The sequence below is a fragment of the Archocentrus centrarchus genome, chromosome 8 (assembly GCF_007364275.1).
Source record: "Archocentrus centrarchus isolate MPI-CPG fArcCen1 chromosome 8, fArcCen1, whole genome shotgun sequence".
Taxonomy (NCBI): domain Eukaryota; kingdom Metazoa; phylum Chordata; class Actinopteri; order Cichliformes; family Cichlidae; genus Archocentrus; species Archocentrus centrarchus.
The window spans coordinates 14,890,356-14,904,898 of record NC_044353.1 but is presented as its reverse complement, the minus strand read 5'-3'; the positions used below and the strand labels follow the sequence as shown (position 1 = coordinate 14,904,898).

General features: G+C 36.9%; 1 protein-coding gene across 3 annotated transcripts in view; it reads right to left on the bottom strand.

Moving 5' to 3' along the window:
• LOC115783986 (serine/threonine-protein kinase pim-1-like) overlaps nt 1–14,543 on the bottom strand; it is a 1,015,907-nt gene that overhangs the window by 950,141 nt on the left and 51,223 nt on the right. The gene's annotated exons all lie outside the window — the stretch shown is intronic.

Below are 14,543 nucleotides of genomic sequence, written 5' to 3'. Positions count from 1 at the left end.
GGATAGGTTTATTTTTATTGTGTCACATTTTTACTACTCAAAGCAAGGATATCATGTAGTTTCACTGTGGTGTTGACCTGTTGGAGTGTTGGAGCAACTCAAACAACTCATTCAACAACTCAGTGTTCAATTCTGTCCAGAACTAAAGTACATTATGTGCCAGTAAGTCAGAATCTACTTCAATCGTTTTGCAATATCCTGTCATGTTGGAAATTGTTATCACTTTTTGCAGTATATTGGTATTTACTGTCACTATTTTATATCATGTATTAATGAACACTGTGTGCTTTAAGGTTACTGGGGTAAAGGTAAGGCCTGTTATATCTAATACTCATATATGCTTGAGGCCTTGTTGGGCTGCAGGAACATCTCTGGTTCACTTTTGTAACCTCATGTTATATTTTAGGAACTCTTCTGAAAAGTAGGCTCCAAAAGTGGAGTTCTGCACACTCACCTGTGTTTTTGTAACATAGATTAGCAGGGGATAAATTCTAGCTAAGTGGGGAATTGTCAGAGAGGTGTTAATTGAAAGAAGATCAACCTTTCAGAGCTCTTGAAAACCATTGAGTTACTCTGGTGACGATGTTTCTTTAGCACACGTGTGACGAAAGTTGGCAGAGCCTCAACAGATGATTGGTTGGGGTTCAAGTTTCAGGGGTTGAGACTTTATGTAAATTTGGAGGGGTCAAAGGCAAGTGGACAGTTAACATCTTTAAGATATAAACGTTGGCCCGCTCTTTGTCTCGCTCTCTTACTTTTTGCTCTTCCCTTTCCCATCTTTTTCTTCTTGTCTTCCTGTCTCTGCATGTTTCTCCATCTCTTTGTTTCTCTTTTCACTTCTCTCTTCTTCTCTATGTGTGTGTGTGTGTGTGTGTGTGTGTGTGTGTGTGTGTGTGTGTGTGTGTGTGTGTGTGTGTGTGTGTGTGTGTGTGTGTGTGTGTGTGTATCTTAGTCTTAACTATGTTACTGTCTATGTTTTGGTTTTTGTCTGTGTGTTGTGTTATCAATATGTCTAATAAACAGCCTGCACCGGAACTTGCTCATCCCAGTGATTTTTTTGGAAACTTTGGTTTTAATTGGGAACCACTAAAATTACACCCAACAGTCTGATCCAGTGTCTCTACTCATTCATTAGCTACTAAAAAAGTCAGTATGGTTCCTGCTTCGGTTAAATACCTGACAAAGAATAACATCAGTATTTGCACTCATTAAAACAATAAAACACTGTTTAAATGTCACCTGGCTACTCAAAATGAATATGTTACTTATTGTTGTAGAGTCATTACCTTACAATATAAAACACCTTGAGTCAAATGTTGTTGTGATTTGGTGCTATAAAAATAAAATTCAATCAAACTGAGTTTATTGATTTTCACCTTGTTTATCTTTCCAGATAAAATTCATGGTTGCTTTTTACAGTGTCAATTTAGGATTAATGATTAATACTGAAATAACAACTTGAGTAATGAATATTTTCTTGTTCATCTACAGTAAAATGAACCATGGATTCATCAGAGTTCTTTTGTTTGTGCAGAAAATTGCAAAAGTCATAAAGGTCACATGGCTATTTGAGGTTTTTGTACAGCTGTTCTTCTGTTTTCAGTCACTGTGCTTTCACGGGCACAGAAGTAAACAGCAGAATCTTCTGCAGTCAGGCTGCTGATCTCGAGGTACTGTCTGCTGCTGGAGTCTTCTTCAGTCATGATGAAACCACTTTGAAAAGAACTGCCATAGCTAGCAGAGTTTGAGCCTGTGCTCATCCTCCCAATCCACTCCAGACCTCTCCCCGGCCTCTGTCGTATCCAGTGAATATTGTAGCTTGTTGGGCTATAACCAGATATTATACATGACATCTTCACTCTCTCTCCAGGTCTCTTCACCTCAGAGGGAGACTGCTCCAGTTTGACCTCACTCTGAACTCCTGCAAGCAAAAGAAAAAAGAAATGTGATCATAATGAATGAGAGTTGTTTTCACATTTTAAAGAATATATTATTTTCTTACCTTGGAGAAAAATGCAAAAGAACAAACTCAAAGAAATTATATATTCCATAACTTAGAACACTTTATAATCCGAATGTTTGTCTGGTTAAAACGTGTCCAAGGTGTTCTGTAACAAACTAAATGAGAATTAGCAATGACGTGTTTATAAAGGAGCAAAGCTTTGCATAGACCTCCCTCTACAGGATTTTTTTTTCTTTTCAGTATTTTAGGAAACAGATAGCAGGATACAGTATCATCAATATTCTATTTTTGCTGTTCACATCAAATAATCTGTACAAAAAACATAAACAGTATTTGCAAATATAAAAACTGGTAGTTTTTTCAGTCCCAGTCCCACTTTTTGTATTCTGTAACTGTTCTCACTGGGATTTACTGAACTTTCTCTCCTCAAACAAATGCTTAAAAAAAGAACTAATACTGCTGTTTGTTAAAGTGATAAAAACAACACATTCCCTTTTTAGTATGGAACACTGAAAAAAGTTACTTTGAATATTGTGAACTTGATAATTGAATATCAAGTTCACACTTTTTAAGCACATCATCATAAGGATGATGCTGTATTATTCCAGATTATTCCAGAGATTGTAAAAGTGAATATGTGAGAATACTGATTTCTGCTTCTGCTAAAAATCTGATAAAGAAGAAAATCCTCACTTACACTTAAGGTATCAAAACAATGAAATTAAAGTCACTCAGTTATTCAAAGTTACTGTGAATAATTTTCAGCTTGCTCATTTTTCCAGACAAAGGTCAACTGTTGTTTTTTTACAGTGTCAATTTATTACTTACTTAATACTGAAATAATTGCTCAGTAATGGATATTTTCTCACCTGTTTACAGGAAAATTATATATGGAGGCATCAAAGTTCCCTTGTACATATTAAGGTCACATGGCTACTTGACGTTTGACTGTTGCACTAAAGTAAACAGTAGAATGATCTGCTGTCAGGCTCTCGAGGTTCTGTCTGCTGCACAAGTTTTCATCAGTCATGACGAAATGACTTTGAAAAGAACCGGCATACTTCGCACAGTTTAAGCCTGTGTCCATCAAACCAATCCACTCCAGAGCTCTCCCTGGCCTCTGTCGTATCCAGTAAATATTGTGGCTAGTTGGGCTATACCCAGATAGAATACATGACATCTTCATGTTCTCTCCAGGTCTTTTCAACTCAGAAGAAGTTTTTCCCTTATAAAAAAAAACAAAATGTGATCATCATCTATCAGACTTAAATGAAGGATTTTAAAGAAGAAATAATTTTCTCACCCTGAAAACAAACAACGACAATTAAAGTCCAGTAAATCATGAGAATTGTGATGATGTGTTTATAAGGATCAAAACGCTGTGTAGACCGCCCTCTAAAGGAGGATTTTAAAATTAAAAAACTCAGTTACAGCACTTCTTTATGTAACAGCTGGTAGTAGACAATATCATGAATAATCTATTTTTGTTGTTATAGCTAATCATCTCTTTATATAAATCCACATAAGCCATGAAGAGTATTTCTAAACATTAAAAAATGTAGTGTTGTCAGTCTCTGCTCCTCAACACTGTTTTGTGTAACTGTTGATGCTGAGATTTACTGCACAAATATGAATCTCTTCTGAATCAAATGATTTCCAAAGAAGCAATATTTTCCCAAGCTACATTTTATACTCAAAAAACAGTGTTTATGCCCAGCTCTGATTCCTCATTATGTGGCTTCCTCTCCCACATGGATAGGTTAAGTTCATTCTAAATAGGTGTGAGTGTGAATGAGAAACTGTGAAATCTTCACAGTTTCTCCAGGTCTTTTGACCTCAGAAGGAGGCTGGTTCAGTCTCATATCACACCAAAAAGTAAAAAAATGTAAAAAAATACTATGATGTTTCAATATATATACGGAAATGAAATGAATTAAAAGGCATTAAGCAGTTTCAAATATTTAAAGTCATAGAGATTTTTTTTAAATAATTAATTTGTGTGATTATAATGAGCTATTGCTGGTTTAGCTGGCTGATGTATAAAAACATATCACCGAAAATACAGAGGAAATATATGAAACAGGTCTTGAAGCTCCAGTGATTACCATTATTATGTATTAGAATCAGGGACCAACTGTAAAAGCAAAATTCATTCTGACAAGGCAAAATATATTTTCAAATAGGACTGCAGAACACCAGAAAATCTAACTTCTCACAAATTATCAAAGATCATCATTTTGATATGAGCAAATGAAGGTTAGATTGGCTTTAATGGCCTTGAAAAAGCTCTAATCATACAAAACCACTGTAGATTGTTGCTCAAAAATATAACACACTTGCAAAAGCAACAGAAGTGGTTCCAGAACAAAAGTAAAATTAAAGAAAATCATTTTTATTATAATTTTCTTTAGATGAGAATTTAAAACATATAAGCTAAAGATGTCTGATGAGCACTGTAGGATTTTTTTCAGCTGCTTAACTAAAGTCAGTCACTGTGAGTGTCGAGCACAATAATGAACAGCAGAATCTTCAGTCTTCAGGCTGCTCATCTGCAGAAACAGCTGCCCTCTGCTGTTGTCTCTGGAGACGGTGAACCTGCCTCGGACTGACTGAGAGTAATAGTTGGTGCCACCATTAGCATCAACTGCAATCCACTCCAGTCCTTTCCCAGGAGCCTGTCTGATCCAGTGCATCCAGTAGCTACTAAATGACAGTCCAGAGGTGGTGCAGGTCAGTCTGTGAGACTCTCCAGGTTTTTTAACAACTGGTTCAGACTGTGTCAGAGACTGACCATGAACTGTAAAAACAGAAGAATAATCATATATTTTTATTTCACAACATTTTAATGATAACTGAAGCTACAGTAACTGATCTTCACCTGCCCAGCAGATAGTTAAGAGCAGCAGTCCCGTCCTGCAGTCCATCCTGTTAAACTCTGTGTCTTCTGCTCTGTCATGCTCCCTGCAGTCAGCTGTTTATAGGTGGAAGATATGCAAGTTTTGCATTGACTCCTCCTCACATTATACAACTGACTGACTTTAACTAAGCCTCGCATCTCAGTTGAATGTAAAATGAATCTTATTTTCTTGTATCTTTTGCTGATAAAAGAAAATAAGATGTTTATGATCATTCTAAAGGCTCCAATAGGCTCCAATACAGCAAAGGACATTACTAATAAGGACATTACTAATAACTAAGGCAACAGCTCAGCACAGATTATTATTTTTTTATTACAGCAGTGATGTTCAAAGTTCAGCTGTGCATTTAACAAACTGTTGTTAACTCAAAATATATCAGCAGGTTATGGCATGAAATGGAAACTACCATTACGTTAACATTTACATTTACATTAAACTTTGTTCATTAGCGCGATTGTCTTCATAAATGGTCGAATGGTCTGTCGCAATGAATTATGGGGCAGCATTTTCTCCTTTCCTTTCATAAATGATGGAGCCAGTGTATCCTACAGTATACCAGCTGAGGTATTAAAGGAAGCACTGAAGCTGCTTTGCTCAGTATTTGGAGAATTGGAACAGCTTTTATTCTGGCTGACACCCACATACTTCCAAGTCACTTGCCTCAGTAGGCAATATCCAACTCAGTAGCAGAGAGCTGGTTGGCTATCTGTTTATTTTTATATATCTACTTGTAAAGTATGACCTCACCACATTAAACCCACATTATAAATTGATTTAAAATAAGCCTAAATAATACTTGCATTGAACACAATTATAATTTTCTGACAGCTGTTATTAAATAGAGCAGATGTGATACACATTGTGTTTAATTAAATTTGCTTTAAACTGATGCATAAGCAAGGATGTCCTTTCAGCTCCAATGTGCCAAATCATCTTCTCTCCTTGGATTTAAGTCTTCCAGCCATCTCCTAGTATTCCTTGTTGTCTTGTTTGTTGTATACCTCATGTACAGTACAGTCTTCCAAATGATCCCTGGACTTTATCTTTAGCCTGTTCCTTCTTTTTTGGATTATTTGCTGCACTAACTGATAATCTATTTATGACTGTGTTCTGTCTTTAGACTAATGATTAGGAATGTGGATTATACTCTGCTACATGCTGTTATGTGCTTGGGTCCTTTCAACAAAGGTCATTTTTCACTGTGTGAGTTCATGTTTTGAAGGGCTGCATTTTGGCCCAAACCTCAATATTTTAAAACTGAATAGTGTTATGTGTCTAAAAGCCATGAGTAGAAAAGCTGCCATCACCCAGACACCCACCTAAAAGAGAACCTTTACAAAGTGGGATCCAATCATGCTGACTGTGATGACATGTCTGACAAAATAACATTATTTGATGCCCTGGATGAGAACATTGTTGGATATGATTTTGGTAATATATTCAGTATAAACTGTGTAACCCTGGAGAAATAAAAACTGTTTTATTTGTAAAAAAAAAAAAAAAATATTGATTATTTTTATCTTAGTGTAAAGGTTGCTGTAACCCATACTGCTGTAAAGTTTTCTTTTTGGAAATGTCAAAACATAAAACATGTTTATGTTGTCAGAATTCACATTTACAGCAATTTTTAAAAAATGTCAGTCAAATGGAAATGATCCTCCCAATTAATCAATTAATCAATTAATTTTAGTATCAATTCATCATGTCAGTGCAAACTATACAGTTTATCTTTTTCACAGTAAACTGGCATTTACAGCAACAGTGGTCCAAGAGCTCCTCCTGTGGTGGCTTCATGTTACAACTGTTCAGGCACTGAAGGGTTTTTGTTCAGTTCTGCTGATGGTTTGTGTTACTGTGTCTCTCTGGCACAGTAATACACAGCACTGTCTTCAGTCTGCACATTCTGTCCATTTAGGGTCACTCTGTTGCTGGAAGCGTCTGTGGAAATGCTGAACTTGTTTCTGAGTGAATCTTTATAATATGTTGTGTCTCCAGAACGTGCTACTCCAATCCACTCCAGTCCTTTTCCTGCAGGCTGTCTGATCCAGTGAGTCCAATAGCTGCTCACAGAATAAGAGACCTGACAGGTGATGGTCAGACTTTGACCTGGCTGCACAGTCACAGAGGCTGGTTGTGTCAGCTGCTCACACTTCACACCTGTTGAAAAAGGAAATGTATTGTGGCAACTTATCAAAATATATGACAACCAAAAAATGCAGAGACAAAGACAAAGACACTCACAGCCAGCTGCTAAGAGCAGAAACAGAGCTGGAGAAAACATTGTTTTTGCTAAAAGTCATTTGACACAGTCAGAGCCTCTGCAGTCTGTCAGGTTCTTAAAGCCAAATAACTCAGGAAGACAAAGAGTTTGCATACAATCAAATACATGAACCATCATTGGAAATGGATCTAACAGGAGCCAATCAAGGAGTCTGTTATTCAAAGTAATGAAAATATGCTTGGAAAATGCACAGAGGATATTTTAATTTGATTGATGATACAATTGTAATGACAGTGAAACAAGTCACTGATGGTAACACTGCATTTAATTTTAACATAACTACAAAAAGAGGTACCAGAGAATTTTATCAGTGTTGATTAGACTTTATTTATTTTACCATTATTTATAAGATTCATTTATTGGTCTCTTTATTATCATACTTTACAGATTTATTTGTTTCTTATTTGGCTTCAAGAGGGTTGTTTAATTTGTATAAAGTCTCAAGTCTGCCTTGACTGATTTGCAACTTTGTATAAAATATAATTGGGTTAAATTTTTCATCTTTCCTCTCCAGACAAACTTGGTGGAAAAGTTCATGGATCCAATGAAGCTGGAAACAGAAAGGATACATGACAGCTTTACTCTCTCTCTCTCTCTCTCTCTCTCTCTCTCTCTCTCTCTCTCTCTCTCTCTCTCTCTCTCCAGGTCTTTCCATCTCAGAGGGAGATCGCTCCAGTTTGGTCTCCCTTCAAACTCCTGCAAGCAAAAAATTGTCAGACTTCTTTATTCTTTGTTTTTGTTTTTTTTTTAAATCAAAATCGAAAAAGAATCAAAGAATATTGATATGTGACAGTGAAAAAATGTCCAGTCATTTCATTTATCTGATGATTCAGAGTTTCTGTTGTGTTTGTTAATGTGAAGCCAATAATCTCATCACAGGATCTAATATGTATGAGCTGAAATAATGAAAGCTGTACAGTCTTCTCATCAACAGACAGACGTTACTCAGTTATATTTGCAGTATTTGCTTAATTTTAGAAAAGAAATGATAACTATGAAGCATTTACAAATTAACAATAGCAGTAATAGTTCAATAGTCTCTCTAATTCATGGATGTTACTGAGCTCTGAAACCCTGTAAATGAACAAGTTATTTATTCCAACCTTAAATGAGAAAAAGAAAAACTCTTGAGAGTTTTTTTTGTATTTTAGTAAATCTCTCTTCATATAATTTAATTAATACTGTAACTAGTAACTTTGTTCTCTTTTTTTACAAGATGGGAGACGTGATGACCTGGTGTGCTGCCAGATTCAGTATATATTTGATGTTTAATTTCTCATACACTCTTTAGTGAAGGTAATTATCCAGTGTCTTATAAAATAGTCTGTAATTTTTAAATATATACTTTTATCTATTGGAAAAGAAAAATCTCTAAACTGACAGTACAAGTTATGACTGAGTGGATCTAATAAGACCTGCAGGATTTTGTACAGCTGCTTAACTAAGATCAGTCACTGTGATTCTCGAGCACAATAATAAACAGCAGAGTCTTCAGTCTTCAGGCTGCTCATCTGCAGATACACCTGCTCTTTGCTGTTGTCTCTGGAGATGGTAAACCGGCCTTGAACTGACTGTGAGTAGTATTTGCCAACACCACGATCAACAGCAGCGATCCACTCCAGTCCTTTTCCAGGAGCCTGTCTGATCCAGGCCATCCAGTGGTTGCTGAATGTGAATCCAGAGGCTGTGCAGGTCAATCTGTGAGAATCTCCAGGTCGTTTAACTGCTGGTTCAGATTCTGTCAGAGTCTGACCTTTAACACCTGTCAAGATAAATACAAAATCAGTAACATGCACAACTTACAAGCACTTACCAAAATATTTTAGATCATCATCAAAGAAACTCTTCACCTGCCAAGCAGAGAGTTACAAACAGGAGTCCTGTCCTACAGTTCATCATGTTAACCTGTGAGTCCACTGCTCTCTGTCATCATCTCCACCTTCAAATATAAAGATGTAGAAGCTATTCATGCTTTTGCATTGACTCCTCCTACCAGAGGTGTGTGATTAGGTTCAGCCTGACATTCAGATACAGTGAGGTGGAAATTTATGATGGAAGAATGAAAGTGTCATGATCCTGGGCCTTATGCCCAGCATGTTGTGTTTTCCTTCTCATGATTTGGTGTTATGGTGTTTCTTAGTTTATTCATTTAGTGTCTCAGTTGTTTTGTGGTCCTTAATTGTTAGTTATTCATGGTGTTCCCTTTGTGGTACCCCCGTGTTTGTTTTGTTCCTTTTCATGTCTCTGGTCTTCTGTGTATTGTGGTCTTTACTTCCTGTGTAGTGTCAAGTCCGCATTTCTGTCTTCGCCTAGTTGTTTCCTGTTTTATTTTGTCAGTTCTTGTCCCTTGTGCTATGTGTTTAGTTTTACTTCCCCTTCACGTTTGTGTAATTAGTTTCAGCTGTGCCCTCACCTGTCGCCCATTCCCTGATTACCTTGTGTATTTATAGTCTCAGTTTTCCCATTGTCCTTTGTTGGGTTGTTGTTGTTCTACGGCTGTGTCTGCTCTCTGGCTCCCTGTTTCCAGGATATTTCTAGTTTATTCCCAGTTTAGGTTATCTCATCTGTCTTTTGGTTTCTGTTGCCACTGCACTCTTACCTAAATAAAGATCCGCCTCTCATCACCCTTACCTGCCGTCTCCTGCATCCTGCTATTAGGTCCTTACCTTCATACACAGCCATACAGTCCGGTCACGCACCGTGACAGAAAGTTAATTAAGGCATGTTTAAGTTAGGATTTAAAGCTGTTCTCTGATAGTTTTGCTGTTGCCTCTAGTAAACTGACCCTGGACTGACTGAGAGTAGTATGTGCTCGTAATATCAATAGAGGTGACCCACTTAATTATGTGTTGGTCTCACTCAGTGAAATAGATATACAATAAATAAATATATTTAAAATATCAAATCTAAAATCCCATCAAAAAAAAAACAGCAGCAGTCTGAAAAGCTTTCATGAAACAGTTTTTATGGTAACAGTGTTTTAAAGGTTTTTGTGGTAAAAGGGTTTGGATGCATGAGTGTGAGCATTGGTGTGTGTAATAGTTTCTAACTATAATAACTAATCATTTATTGAAAACAGCGTGACTAAAAACTGTAATAGCAAAACATAATAAAGTTGGACACAAGTTTAAAGCCAAAAAATATGCTGTAATTTTATAAAAGCTGGAAAGTCAGATTAGAAAAAGGACGTATCAATGGCTGCAGAAGTCAGTACATGTGACTGTCCAGGAGGACTTTCAGGTTCCTGGTTCTCTGAAAATAAACAACTTAAAGAAGAAAAGCATCACGTTCTCTCAGTAAAGCTGCTCTATGGTCATCTCAACTTCTCGTGCTGAACCAGTGTTTTAAATATATTTTGGATTCAGAGCATTTCACCTTTCTCCTACAAAGTTACTGATGAAATCTAATTCATGGCTTCAACAGTTTTGTTGATTTGTTGAATTTTGCTGACAAAAGTTAACAGCTGAAAATACAATGGATACATGAAAGTTCATTCACATGTGCAGAAAAAAAGTCATTAAGGTCACATGGCTATTTGAGGTTTTTGTACAGCTGTTCTTCAGTTTTCAGTCACTGTGCTTTCACGGGCACAGAAGTAAACAGCAGAATCTTCTGCAGTCAGGCTGCTGATCTCAAGGTACTGTCTGCTGCTGGAGTCTTCTTCAGTCATGATGAAACCACTTTGAAAAGAGCTGCCATAGCTAGCAGAGTTTCTTCCTGTGTTCATCCTCCCAATCCACTCCAGACCTCTCCCCGGCCTCTGTCGTATCCAGTGAATATTGTGGCTTGTCGGGCTATAACCAGATAGGATACATGATATCTTCACTCTCTCTCCTGGTCTTTTCAGCCCAGAAGAAGTTTTTCTCTTATAAAGAAAAACAATAAGTGATTATCATCACTCATATGAAGGATTTTAAAGAAAAAATAATTTTCTTACCCTGAAAAAAGCAACGACGATTAAAGTCCAGGAAATCATGTGTTATATAATTTACAGCCCTTTATAATCAGTTTTTTTTGTTGTTGTTATTTTTGTATTTATTGTATTTCTTTGTTTTTTATGTTCTATGCTTTATTCTATGTTATTAACCTATGCAGTTATCTTGCTTACTTTTGTAGTTGATCTTGTACAGCACTCTGGTCAATAATGTTGTTTTTACATGTGCTCTAGAAATAAAATTGTCACTGACATTTTGTATGATTAAAAACAGTGTCCCTGATCTTCAACAACAAATTCAATGACAATTGTCATGATGTGCTCATGAGGGAGCAAAACACTGTGTAGAGTAGTAGTAGTTTCATGTAACTATTGATGCTGAGATTTACTGCACAAATATGCATCTCTTCTGAATCAAATGATTTCCAAAGAAGCAATATTTTCTCTTGTTACATTTTATACTGAAAAAACACAGTGTTTATGCCCAACTCTGTGTTTCCTCATTATGTGGCTTCCTCTCCCACATGGATAGGTTAGGTTAATTCTAAATAGGTGTGAGTGTGAATGAGAGCATGAATGTTTGTCTGCCTCTCTGTGTTAGCCCTGTGACCTGACCTGACCTGCGTTTTGCCCCATGACAGCTTGGAAAGGCTTCAGCCTGCCTGTCACCCTGAATTCAATAAGCGGTTAAGACAATAGATACTGCTCCATAGTTATCTAAGTGAGGTAGGAGAAATACCAGCGCTGTGTGCCACCTGAATTACCTGTAGATTTTTGATGACACCTTGCTCATGCACTCTTCAGGATACACTGTTTGTAAAAAATAAAATAGTGCGTGAAAATGTTAAAATCTATATAAAATGCTTTATTGGGATGTTTTTTGGAAGTTCTCTAAAGTGATGATGCCAAATACATGAGTGTATCTAATAAGACTCGTAGGATTTTGCAAGGCTGCTTATCCAGCTCCTGTCACTGTGACTCTCAAGCACATTAATCAGCAGCAGAATTTTCAGGCTTCAGGCTGACTTTGAGTAGCATTTGCTTCTGTTACCTGCATCAGTAACGACCCACTCCAGTTCTTTTTCCCAGAGCCTGTTTGATCCAGGCCACCCAGCAGCTGCTGAATGTGAACCCAGACGATGGACAGGTTCATGTCTGAGTTTTATTAACCACTAGTTCAGAGTCTGAATGTTTATACCTGTCAGCAACGTGGCAACGTTGAAAGTAAGGAGTTCCTTTGTTGTAACAACGCTTCTTGGCAATAAATCTTATACTGTAGGAAAGCCTGTTTATTCCCCCTTGAATGGAGCCACATTTGTAAGGAAAATGCATTTTTGTGTTGAGCAGCAGAGTTGAGTATGTGGGCTGCACCCACTGAAAACTTGCCAAATCTTCTCGGCCATGGCTTAAGATTTATTGTCAAGAAGCATTGTTACAACAAAGAAATAAACACAAATTTCAATACTTTCCTGCTTTCTGTGCTAAGTTTATTTTAGGTAAACACCAATATATATATATATATATATATATATATATATATATATATATATATATATATATATATATATATATATATTGGTGTTTACCTAAAATAAGCACAGAAAGCATGGGTCGTGCATTAGAGTCCATTAGCTCTGGTATCATAACACAATCTAATCAAAGTCATAATACTTTTTACTACACTGTTTATGTGCAAAAAGATAAATTCTTTCCTAGTTATTAAATATACTTTCACTAATTCATGAACACAGTCTGGCATTTTTAGGAAGCCAAGCAACTGTAGCAGTAGCCTTTAAATGTCATTTTTATTACTTTAATTTTAATATTTTTGTAGTATTTCAACTTTACGCTGTACTTTTTTTGGTTTAATCTCAAAATGCAAAACAGACACAGACACAATATTTATATATTTATTTTTCTTAATGTGTTTCAGAGCTTCAAATAGCCTGCTGAGTCTAAAAAAAAAGACTGTATCATGGGGACTAGTTTACCATAATTTTTGAAACACCAAGGTGTTCCCAGGCCAGCCAAGAGAAAAAAATCTCTCCAGTGTTTCCTGGGCCAAACTCAGGGCAGCACATGCTTGTGGTCAGGAGGAGGCATCCTAATCAGGTGCCCCAAACCACCTCAGCTGGCTCCTTTTGATATGGATGAGTAACAGCTCTACTCTGTGTCCCTCCCAAATGCCTGAACTTCTCTAAGGGAGAGGCCAGCCAACCTTCAGAGAAAACACATTTCTGCTGCTTGTACACTGTCTGCAGCCTCATTCTTTCGGTCACTACCTCGTGACAGCTTTGTTTTTATGCTCAGCTGTCTTTTCACCACAGCAGACCAGAACAGTTTCCACATCACTGAACACATTGCATCAATTCATCTGTCAGTCTCACTCTCCCCTCTCCCTTCATTTGTGAACAAGACCCCAAAATACTTAATCTCCTTCACTCAGGGCAGCAACTCGTCTCTGACTTGGAATCAGCGCTGTGTCCTTTTCCGGCTGTATACGATGGGCTGAGACTTGGAAGTATTATTCTCATTCCCACTGCTTCACACATGACTGTGAACTGCTCCAGTATGAGCTTGAGTCCATCACCTGATGAGCCCAATCAGACCACATCATCCACAAAAAGCAGAAGTTAGATCCTGAGGCCACCAAAGAGCCACTTGGCTCCACCTAGAACGTTGATCAATAAAAAAATGTGAAAAGAATCAGTGACAAAGGGCAGCAGAGTCATCACCCACCAGGGGAAAGTCAGACTTATTGCCAGCATTGCAGGCCAAACTTTGCTATAAAGGGTTTGCAGCAGACACCCCATACTCCCAAGAAACCTCCCATAGGATTTCCCAGTGGTTGCAGTCAAATACTTTCTCAAAGTCTGGAAAACATGTAGACTGACTGAATAAACTCCCACACACTCAAATATCTTTGAGAGGATAGAGCGCTGGTCCAGCATTCCCATGACCAGGAAGAAAACCACATTGTTCCTCCCGAATCTGAGGTTCAAGTATCAGACGGACTTTCTTTTTACTGTATGTATATGTATATCTATAGTCTATACTTGGGTTCTGGATATTTGTTCATGTCTGCTGATGGTTTGAATCAATGTAGCATGCAGTATGCCGCAGTAGATACTACAGAATGTTGTCATATATATTGGCTGTTGTCATCATAAATTACTAGCTCACAAAAACTAGAAATTTACTTCTGTACATATTTTATTCAGTTTATATACCCTAATAAGGTTGTCTAAAGAAAAAACCTAAATGAAAAATAAAATTAAAAACATTATCAGAGATATGATTTGTATATGTGTATACTGATTTTTGTGTAGGGTTTTTAGTTCACTTTGGATTATTTTGAATATTTTAATTTGAAAAAGCCAATGAATTATCAACAGTGGTTGTTTATACAAAATCCTGGATCTAGATTGTGATCCAAATTTTAACAAC